The sequence below is a fragment of the Crocuta crocuta genome, unplaced genomic scaffold (genome assembly GCF_008692635.1).
Source record: "Crocuta crocuta isolate KB4526 unplaced genomic scaffold, BGI_CrCroc_1.0 scaffold448, whole genome shotgun sequence".
NCBI classification, from domain to species: Eukaryota; Metazoa; Chordata; class Mammalia; order Carnivora; family Hyaenidae; genus Crocuta; species Crocuta crocuta.
Genome location: NW_027532411.1, coordinates 653,969 through 666,056, shown reverse-complemented (window position 1 = coordinate 666,056; position 12,088 = coordinate 653,969). Strand labels below are relative to the sequence as shown.

Here is a 12,088-nt window from a genome sequence, read left to right as displayed (position 1 = left end):
CATTATTTGTGGATTCCATACTTTCAAATTGGCCTATTCAGTAACAATTATCTGCAACCTCAAAATCAATACTCACAGCAATTTATAGTTATTCACTAACATGCAGAAAGTAACAAAAACTTTGAGTTACTGGAGACACATGTTCTCAGCTGAGTTTATAAGCAAGGGAGTGTTCTCTCTTTTCACTTTTTAAATAGTGTATCTTTAAATAGAAACATACATAACTCAAGATTATGTATTGATCAGTTGATGAAACTATTGTGACCAAAGGTTCACAGGAATCTAACCCTGTATTTCCCCTAGGAACAATGTTTCAATATGCTCTAATTCAGTGTTAACAGCAACTTCATAGAACATAATTAGTTCAAATAATGACTGTGTGTGTCATTATTTGTGCATATGTGTATATGTATACACATCATATGTGGGTATATATACACAGACACACATCACTCAAATATTAACCTTTTGCATTATAGAATATATATACTTTTGCATTAGAGAATAATTTTCTAATTATGTTTTGTGTTATTTTCCATGGCCTCTACCCCCAGTTCTGAACAAAACAAGATTGGAAACCCTTAAATATGGGATCTGCTTTGTTTTAACAACATACTAATTTCATAATGAAAAAATAATGCAACTAGATAGTAATGAATTTAGATATTTAATTCTCCTTGAGATGATCAGGTTGGGTATAGCTAGAAGGCTCTTGTTTGAGATTATGTTGGAAGAAACCAAGAGCTGGAGTCCATATCCTCTTAAGTTCCACTTGTGAGGAAGGCTGGAACACAGATCACCTCCTAAGATCAGCCTCCTTTAACCTGATGCTCCTCTGTAAATTATCTCAGCCTTTGCTGATGTCACAAAGTTGAGTTGATGAATATCTTAACTTGAAAGTTGTTTGTATCTCTTGGACAAAGTCGATGGGAGAAGGGTGATTTCTAGAAGGGATAATTTGTACTGTTTTAAAGATAACTGAGAGAAAAATCATTTTTGCCTTGGTATATGATTATTGAAAGCCTCTGAAAGACTCTTCAAGAAAAAGTAAAGTCAGCTGACTGGGATAAAGCCAGGAAAACACACATATACACAATTTATAATGGTGGCACATCAAACACAAGGCACATTCTATGGCAACAGGATTAATTAAAAGATTCCTTCAAGTTCCCACCACATGAGGACAGATTACAGAAGAAGATTTAGTGAATTCTTCTAGCCATTGACTTAGGACTCTTTATTCTTGTTTATCTAAGCAGCAAATATTGTAATGTCGGTTACATGGCAGGATCAGGATGGCCTGGTTTGTATTAACAATGAAGAATCTTGACAATGAAACCACACAGTTTAGGAGGAGTTCACAGTAGGTCTGTGCACCATATAGCTCATAGAAATAAAATAAACTGACTTCCTTTTTATTCCCTTCCCCTCTTTTATGGGAGTGCACCAGTTTGGAGGCAGAATTTGGGGAAGCTTCCTCCTGGGAGCAGATATCTAAGGGGGGATTCCCTCTGTCATTTCTATTCAAAGTATTAACATAATTCCTCAAGCACAGACTCTCTAAGATACCTTGAGTTATTTATTAATATTTAAAGAGGTTATTTGGCATGAGGCATGGAGTATAATTCTTAAAAGGAGCTGACAGCAGAATACATTTGTTAACTAGAAAGACATGCCTAAACTTTGCCAAAAGAAATACTGTATGCAACAAGCGCTCTTGATAGGGAGGATTGTTTTTTCTCTGGGCACGTGCGCACACGCGTGTGTGTGAGTGTGTGTGTGTGTGTGTCAATTTTTTTTGTTCTGCAATTTCCACTTACACACACCATTGCTGTGTCTTGGACCCATATTTGAATGGAATGCTAATAATAAGGAAAAGAAAGACTTGCAGTGGCCATGAAGTCTTATCATCTATCTGTTCCTGGGGCAATCTTTTCTTCTAGGTTAGAATTTAATAGTAGACCACCCCTACTGTCCTCTCACCTAATTTGTTTATATTTTGTTCATTTTCTTCCTTTTAATGAGGTGATGAATAAATACACTTTACAAGGAAAAGGGGACTGTCAGGGCTGGAGACTGGAGTCCTCTGTTCATTAATACTCTAGGTAAGGTACAAACAGGCAAAATGCAAATCTGTCAGGAATCACACATTTGGCCCAGAGCGGGGAGAACACAGTTAAGTGAAGGTAGTTAATTTTTGTTCACAGCTCATCCATTCCTGGGCCTTGTCAGAAGGGGAGTTAAAGTACTAGTTACTGATTTGTTTCTTTCCTAGACCATTGACTAATCCACTTTAACTTGTTTCTCCTGCAGGCTTCATAATACCAAGGTTTTGTGCATACCATGTAAAGGCTGAAGTGCAGCAATAGCAAGTAAATATAAATCAATATGTTGGCTGTATTATCAATTATATCAATTGTTTGAATTGTTTGCCCTGCCTGAGAGCTATCCAACCTACCAAGATTAAACATAGTTTAAAGTGTAATGTGTAGGGATTCATGCTTGGTTGACAAAAGTATAAAAATAAAAGCAAGGAAATGATTATATAAAAACGAGGACAGAAGTTGAAGAAGGAATGGCCGCCGTTAGCAAGGGGGCCCATGGAAGGAAGGACTTTTGGGTGGCTGGCAAAGTTCAGTATCTTGACGCAGGTGATGGATATAATGTAGGCGTTCCCTTTGTAATAATTCACTAAGTTCTTTGAAAAGGTTCAGTAAAGCTTAGGCTAGTTGCCGCCATTAGTGGGGAAAAGGGAGGAACAGAGAGGTACTTCTCTGTGGTTGGTGTGTTTCTCGACCGGAAGACTGGATACGTGAGTTTCACCAGTTTGTGAAACTTCTAGCTGATTACTTCTGTAACACCTGTCTATCTGGAAACTGTACCTCAAAGTGTAAAAATTCAAATAAACTTCTTGGGAGACTGAACCATTTATGATTTCACCCTATTTCTTAGTAATTGAAAAAAGAATGTCCCTCAAGTATTCCTGAACCTTTCAGTGGAAAAGTCTAACCAGCTACCAACAATGCAAACTTTGCTTGCATTGAGGGGATAGGAGTGGAGGGAGGAATTTTAGAAGGTGGGCTTAGAGAAAAACAGTTTATCTAGAGAATGCCATAAGACTTCCCCGGGCTTCAACTTTCTATAAATAGAAAACAACATTGAAAACTTAATGCAGCAGGTCAAGGTCAAAATAAATATATAGTAGCTCCTCCACCTTTGACCTCGTATGTGTTAGGATAACCAAACAGCACTCAGTGAAAGCGTTTTGATTTGTTTTTCAGTTTGCTGATATAATTTTTCTTTCTACTAGGCTGTAAGGTCCTGTTAGGAGTGAAGCCAACAGAGACATTCTGGTAGCTGAATTAATTTTTTTTTCATCTGTTGAGGACGCTCTTCACTGAAAGTCAGAGTCCATTTGGGATGTAATCTAATCTTTTTAATAGCTGATAAACGGAAATGAATAGTTTCTTGGATGCAACAGAGGTGAAGCAGGTTTGAACAGCTGGCACTCTCCTTTTTTTTTTTTTTTTTTTTTTTAACATGTCCATGCAAAGATAAACAGCTCTTCTAAAATATGGTATTGCTAGAGAATCAAGCAAGCAGATTAGAAACGATGCTCTGGTTTTTTTTTTTTTTTCTTTCAGCATTTTGCCTGATGTTTTTGAAAATAGATTGGTAAAAACATAGGAACAGTTTTTGAAAAACCCAGTTTAAAGAAAAAAAAACAAAAAAAAAAACCCCAGTATTAGAATGCTGTGCTAAAGACAAACTTAGTGGATGCAAATACTGTTGCAATGATAACCATAAAGGGTGTGGGAAGACTTTCCCTGGCATCATGAAAATTAACGTGGGCAGATTGCCTTTAATCATCACCTAAACTGACAAAGAAAAAAAAAAAAAGTCAAGGATTTCTGACCGACAAGAAGAAGGTCCTTTTTTTCTGAGCCAGGATTACCATGTAGTTCCTCAAGAAAAGTCAGGGTGAAGGTAAAGGAAGTACAGTTTAGTGTAACATCCCTTAATTATTTACAGATGTTTATGAAACTCCTAATTGTCTCATCTGTTCAGCTAGGGAAAAAGCATAAATGGAAAAGCAGGGATCGTATCCTTCTGTCTGCTATCAATTAAATCATCAAAACAAAATTATCATTCAAATTACAATGTATCATTTCACTTTTAGAATGTATGGGGGAAATCCATCTATGAAACAGAAATCTGTAAACCATCAAAGCAACAAAGCGACATTAAAGTTCAATGAGCAGTTTGTTCATGCATGTTTTAATCTAGTTAAAAAATGGAAACCATGTTCACGTGGTCAAAATAACACTTGCGTCAAAGGAGTCTTTGAGGTTCAATCCAGTGAGACAGGCAAATGATTTTTGTGAAACCCCAAAATATTTTCAAGGGAGAAAGGGCTCCCTAGAGATCTGAATACGGTGGCATCAGTGGAATTTTAATGTGGGAAAGTATCTAGCAATAAGGCAAGCTTGTTAGAGGGAGAAAATATCAAATGTTCAACTTCTAAATGTGTTCTTTTCAATGATTATGTAATTGAGAACTGTTTTTTATTTTCTATTAATACTTACATTCTATTGTTTCCTATCATGCATATGCTAAGCTTGCTTTGTATTAAGTTCTGTGTTATTGTGTCGTGCCATGTTAAAGTAATTATCTGTCTCTACAAAAGAGATTTATTACCTTCATGAATCTGACCATACACACATCTTAAATAAATTAATGAACTGACAAACAAAGAGGGCCCCATCATTCTAAGTAGCTGACAACATTTAAAAAGCAGTCACACTGCAGTGCAAACGTTTTAAAGAGATGGGCACTTTTGGAAGAGTAAAGGAAATTATTTTGTGAGTAGTCTTTTCGGCAGGTATCCTAACTGGATCTAAAAACTCATCAAAGATTAATGTCACAGCTACATTTTTCTAGAATATTGTTAGAGTACCTTGAGTTATTTTCTACCAAGGACCATGCCATGTTGGTTTCTGAAGAGCCACTTCTCTGGATTGGCTTAGTGACTTTATCCAAAACATGCTGACTAGTTTGATTTAGTAATTTGAGACCAGGTGTGTGGATTTTATTAAAGATGAAAAACAATTATTTATTTATAAATGTGTTTATGTATTTATTTATATATATTTTAATAAGTGTTATATTTTTTAATCTGACATATAAATGTTGATTAATACTTAGGACTGCCAAATTATTTCTCATTCTCCCAAAGAATAGAAAAGGGGGTCCATTTCGCCTTTCAAACTGTTCTCCAGAATTTTAAAAAAGTAATTGCAAGAGCAAAATAAAATTGAAAATTCTTGACTGAAGTATTATTTTAACCTGATTTTGCCATAATTGAAATACAGGCAGATTTACACAGTTTTCTATGAGCCAGATTACTGCTATGCTACTTTTCCTTCACACAGCTCATGAGGATGTTATTTTCTTGTTACATTTTAGGTCAATGAAATGGATACAACGAACATTCTGCGAGTCACAGGATCAGGGCAGTCTCATTTCTGTATTTAAGGATCATCCTAAGAAGCAGAAATAGTGTTCACTTCTGGGACTCATGGCTCACAAATTTAAAAAAGTTATTGGGACACGTGTCCTCTGAGAGGTTTTATATCTGAGCAATTCCCAAACATTCATTTTTACAGCTTGACAATTATTTTTTTTCCTCATGACGAAGGCTCTTAGGAAAGATTTAGAAAACTTGATTCCAACATCTAAAGAAAATGTCACTAAAAACAGTAGCTCCTCCAGCACACACATGCCTTTACTGTTGTGATTTCCTGAAGATGGTAAAAGTATTTTTAACCTGCCAGACTATGTGTGAGGGTTTTAAAATCTAATTTGTGTAACTAGTTAATATGTCACACACATTTCAGAGACTAACGTTCTAGTAACAAAACGCTAACGTTCGCCTACTGAAGTATATATACATCATACCTCTCCCTGACCGCTTCACACAATTTGAAAGCTTTTGCTCCAATACATTTTCAAAGCATTTCTGATGTGCTACTAGCAGATTTATGTTGTTTTGCTTTTCCTTGAAATTCAAGATTAAATACTGGACCATTAACTTGAAAAACAAAAACCAACTTTTTATAAATTTAATTTAAAAGTACAATTTGCTTAATGGCATTGAAAATATTCATTGTTAAATATACCTATTACCTCTTCCGGTAAGTCTGTGACACTAGATCTTGAAGAATAAATTTCTCATGTTTTCTATGCATTAAAGTAGAAGCAGATATTACTTGCAATTAGGATACACTATTGTAGTTCCTCCCTGCTCCATGTATGTTTGTATGTTATTATCATCCATCATATCATCCGCATGACCACCCTCATTATCGCTGAAATTTTCTAGGTACCTGTTGCAAGCAATGGCTGATGCTAAGTGCTTTATGTGCATCATTCCATTTGTCTCTCTAGCTCTTCCAGTAAAATGTCCTAAGCCAGCAACTGAGCAACAGTGTCTTAATGGGAAGGTGGCCCTTTGTGGGAGGATTTCACCTAACATTGGTCAACACACTGAATGTTCCTATTTCAACCAAATATCTTAATAACTCATTTTCCTTGTTCTTTCTAGTGCCCCTTAAAAAAAAAAAAAGAAAAAAGAAAAAAAGGAAAGAAATGCTGTTGGAGAAGGTAGAAGAGTGATCTGTATTTAGAATGGATGGGACCAGATTATTTTTAAATATGCATTTATTTATTTGCATTAACCTTCTCCTTACATGTAGGAGAATCCAATTTATTGTGAATGCCATGGGGTTTTTGTTGTTGTTTTTGTATATGCTATTTTAAATGAACACCGAGCAACTGTAATATTCCCAATAATTTAACACACATAAAACTGCATATTCTGGGGCCTGTTTTAGAATCACCATACATTTTCATTCCTAACTAAAAGTTGTTTCTTTAAAGAGGAAATACCCCAATGTCAGCAATATTTTCTTTAAACTGTGTGCATTTCAATTGTGATTCTGTTGGGTAACTTTAGGAGAAAGACAGCACCTGAAAAACATTCAAACTTCATTTTATCTTTTGTGCCATTTGATACTATTCCATACTTCTAGGAATTCACTTTTGTTTTTTATGTCCTTTCACAGAGGAAATAATGTTGAGTTGAATTGGGCTTAATTTAATCCTTCCGCAAAAAAAAAAAAAGTAAAAAACAAAAAACAAAAACCCAAAAAACAGAGCTTTTTAATCCTTCCCAATTCAACTTTTTAAAATGTTGGTGTAATATTTCTTAGGTAACTTATGAGTGGCAACTTACAGATAAAATTTCATGACTGAGGATAGTTTCTTTTTGTTTTTGTTACTAAACTCCCCTGATAGAAATCTCAGTACAAATAATTTTCTAAGAATCCTTTTTTTTCCTTCTTCCTTGTTTCATTTTTATCCACTATTTTGTCTCAATGTCACTTCATAAATATTCTTGGATAAAAGGTGCCATGCAAAGGCAAATATGCTTTCATGAAACTGTCCTCCACCAGAGTGAGGTGGGGGAGCGTTCCTTAGTGCACACATCAAGGAGGAGGACCATTCTAGAAGTTAGTTGCCTGTGGCACGAGTGCATACAAACACCCTAACCTCCCTCAGGCACTTAGAATGTTTTCCAATAAGTGCAGCTTTGCCAAGACCCTTTCAATGTATAACTTTATTTGAATATCCTTTGGATAGAAAGGAGCATTGTTTTCAATGTTCAAAGGGCTCAGAGTAACTGTAAATACTTTAAGTTGTCCTTCAACAGCATCATAATCCTGACACGTATGAGAATCGAAACTCCACCTGAACAAGTAATTTTAAAGCAGCTGTCATTAGGAACATGTTTTTCCTTTGTGGAAGTTTAGAGTGGGTCAATCATGCTTATTTGACTCCTACAATACAGTAAGACTCTCTCAAAGAAAACATGCCACATCCACACAAGAAAAGGACCCCAAAAAACCCTATTTCCTGAAGATAGAGAAGATGGGGGGGGCAGTCCTCACCCATTCAAAAGAATGCAGGTGTGGAGAATTAAAGACTGTTTCACTTGGAAAATTAGAGGCACTAAATCCTTAAATTGTAGGAGCAAATTATATAATGTATTTTTTTCTGTCTCAAAAAAAAAGCATATGTAAGTCAGAAATTGATGTAAACTACTATTCAGTAGAAACTGGTTTGGTTTATGTTGGTGACACATTTAATCATTCTGCTAAGACTATCACCTATTTGTAAACAGCCCAGAAATGTGTTACCTTAGAGGGAAAATTGGCCATCACAGCTACTTAATAAAGGTCATTTTCCCATAAACTAAGCTGTTTACCTTTATGTTTTCTCATAGAGGGAAGCTTTTTAAACCAGCTGAATTTGCCTACATGCAAACAGCTCTGAGAAGAAAATAGTTATTTTTTGAAAAGGCAAATTCAGTCTGCTTGTAGAGAAGCAAGTGTAGCATTTTTTTCCTTCTAATCTTTCCACAGGTCATCAATCATGAATTTTCCCTGGCATGTTGCCGGAGCAGGGAGTGAACTGTGCAGCCCGGGATCTACCAATAGGACGGTCTCAGTACCTGCACATTTTAGTAAGTCATCTAAACACAGCCAGGAGGAAGCCCAAACTTTGTTTTGTTTTTACTTCATCTGTGATTGTAGCTGACATCAGAGGTTTTGGCTGAATGTATTATGTATTTCAAATAAGACTTCTGCATATTAAAAATGAGATGACATAGTTGAAAATTAATGGCATTAATAAACTCATACATCCACAAAATTCATTTGTATTCTAGCAATTGCTGTAAGTTGTGTTTTTCAGCCTTTTTTCAAATATATATCTCAATCCCACTGAATGAACTCTGTTGCTTTAACTAGTGTTTTTTTTTCCATGTGTTCCTATGTCTTCTTCTCTTTTCATAATATTTGGCATGTGTGATTATGAGTTAGTTCATCAAAGCAGTATCACTTCAGCAGGGAGTGTGATACACTATTTCATATTTTGAGATGATAAAAAAATTCAGATATTTCTCTAATATCCATGAGGAAAATGTGCCACAAAGAAAGACAAGACTTAAAAGCAGCTGGTTTCTGATTAATTTCTTGAATCATCCTCTGCCACTGTTTCTTAATTTGGTCCAATGGTTCAAGTTTATGCTGTAGTTTTCCACTAAAACCATGATGGCATATTTATATTTTGCCTTCAAGAGGCTGATGCCCTTTTAAATGTGGAAAGTGGAAAATTTAAATATTTTCAGTTTTACTCAGCCAATAATTACTGAAGATTTATTATATGCAAGCCCTGTCCTAGACACTGTGGATCTCAAAAGTGACCAAGAGATCGCCCTTCACCTTAAGGAGCCTGTGATACAGAAATGGGGAATAAACACGTGGAAGGAAATACGCAGGCACACATGGAGAATACTGTAATGAAGACCCGAGAAGGCTTTCTGATGAAAGGGTCACCGAAGATGAAGCTTGTGTTATTGGTGCATTAAAGTCTGTGACACGCTGTGGGTTATATCTGGAGAGGGTGACTGGTGCTAGGACTTTAGACGGCCTTGTGAACCATAGGAAGAAGCCAGAATTTTCTCTAGTGCCTGAGAGAGCAGGACGTTAAGCAGCAGACCTGATTAGTTTTCCAGCTCATTCTGGAGCCAATGTAAAGGGAGGCTACTTTGAGAGGGCAAATATGGAGGTAACAAGAGCAGCGAGAAGATGATTCCGCAGTGTAGTCTGCAGACAGAAGCATGGGCAGAATCTGAGAGCCGAATCTCAGACCCCACCCAACACTGCTGAATCAGAATTTGTCTTATCAAGATCCTGTGCTCATTCATGTGTCTATTGAAGTTTGGGAAGCACTGATCTAAACTGAGACCAGGCAATGGGTTAGATTTTGAGAGGGATTGAGCCTAGGCCTGAAGGGGTAAAACACATTGCCGGGGTCTTACAGTAGCTAACACAGCAGTAAGCCACAAGCATTAATGTGAATCTCATTTGGAGTCAAGGACTGGAGACACTTAAGCTGAAACACGTTACAGAGCAAATGCAGAGTGAGGACCAGGCGACAAGAAGAAGATATGGGAGATGATATTTTTAATTTTTGGCAAAGCAAACTGTGAGAGAACTGGGAAATTAAGAGGGAAATGTCCATCAGGAGTTTGGATTTACCCCGTAGTGGATCTGAGGAAAGGTCGGGGTAGAGATAAAGATATGGGAGCCATCAGTCTATTTTTGGTTATTTAAATCATGATAGGAGAACATATCACACAGGGAGAATAGCTTGGCTTAGAAGAGTAAAGGGATGCAGAATCCCTGAGAGCAACACTGGTTGAGAGAAAGAGACTAAGAAAAATCAGTCAAAGATACAAGAGCACATCCAGGAGCTAAGAGAAGGGAGTTTCAGGAGAGTGTGTTCAACAAATTCCAATGCAGCAGGGTTCCAGAAAGATTTATGTCCCCTAGATTTGGCAATCGTTCCAGTTCGAGAGCTGGAATATTAATTTCTTAAGACTCAAATCCGCAGTGTTCTGCTAGCTAGCTCATATTACTTTTAAAAGTGAAATAGAAATCATTATTGAGCCTGAGTCAAAAATGCAGTCTATACTGGTGGTTTTATCCAGTATTTAATTTTCTGTCTGGCATTGAAAACTGTGTGAGGTTTCAGTGGGATTCCCTCAGATGAGCACCTGAAGAATCCAGGTGCAATGTAGCACGGTAGCCCTAAAATCCGCTGGGGAGTAAGTCATACTCTGAAGGTTAATTTCCTGGCAGATCAGCTGGCCGTACAGGATTAGTTGTAGGTAGTTGTGAGCCTGGGATGGGATTTAGAGTCAGGCAGCTCTGTGGTGAAAATCTACTTATGTCTATTAGTAGCTATGCCATTTTTTCTCAATCTCATTTTGCTCATCTATAAAATGGGACTAACAATGCCTATGGAGTCATTGAGTTACATATATGTATGTAAACTCACACACACATATGTAGGATGTGTGTGTGTGTGTGTGTGTGTGCGTGTGTGTGTGTGTGTGTGTGTATGAGAAAGAGAGAGAGATGGAGACAGAGACAGAGGGAGTAATGCCCTGTGATATGGTAGACTCAATAATCCAGTCCTTCCCACCCCTATTTGATCTTACGTATCTTGTGACTATTACCAAAAAATAAGTATAATTAAAAAGTAACTTATCTCACCTTGAAATTATTTGGAAAATTACAGTTTGGATGATTATCAGGAAAGCCACATACTACTTCAGAAAATTTATAAATATTAACATGTTAGAGATCTGGACAGAAATCAGCTTCATAACTAATTAGCTAAGCAATTATCATTTATCTCACATATATGTAGCACATCCATCATAGATCAAGTTCTTTGGTAGGAAGGACAGAATGTAAATTCCATGAGGGAAGGGAGTTTTCTGGTTTCATTACTTGCTATAGCTTAGCATATAGTAAAAACACTCAAATATCTACAATTACTGAGTGTTTAAAATGTTATGATTTTTTACATGTTTTCCTCTTTGAGAGAAAAAAGAGAGAGAGGGAGGGAGGGAGGCAGAGAGAGAGGGAGACGCAGAATCCGAAGCAGGTTCCAGGCTCTGAGCTGTCAGCACAGAGCCAGACGTGGGGCATCGGACTGATGAGCCGTGAGATCATGACTTGAGTCGAAGTCGAACACTTAACCGACTGAGCCACTCATGTGCCCCTAGAATTTTAACTTTATATTGTAGATCTGAATTATTGTAGACCTCAATCTTCTCATCTATAAAATGGCATCCAGGGTCCTTTTTCTGCTCGAAGACTCTTGTAATTTTATGGTTACTGACAGAATACAAGAGATAGAAAACTGTATATATGTCAGAGTAGGAAGAATTAACTTGCCCATATAGCTCATATAAATTTTTATTAGGTTACTGAGACTAGGCTGCTATTAATAGTCCATGTAGTAATAGATTTTTTCTGATCAGTAGACTCACTGAACATTCAACATTTATTTATGTACACCTTCCATGTGCTGAGCACTGCAAAATGGTGAAAAAGTTGATACAGGCTTTGCCCTTACAGGATATTTAGTTCATCTGCTCTTTTGTTTTCCC

General features: G+C 36.7%; 1 long non-coding RNA gene across 4 annotated transcripts in view; it reads left to right on the top strand.

Moving 5' to 3' along the window:
* The window catches only part of LOC144243790 (uncharacterized), a 537,988-nt gene extending 529,238 nt beyond the window's left edge, over window positions 1-8,750 (top strand). For all 4 annotated transcript variants that reach the window (XR_013338774.1, XR_013338772.1, XR_013338773.1 and 1 more), the window contains one exon: window positions 8,484-8,750. This is a non-coding gene — a long non-coding RNA (uncharacterized LOC144243790). The remainder of the gene's footprint in view (window positions 1-8,483) is intronic.
* Window positions 8,751-12,088: the final 3,338 nt, after the last annotated feature.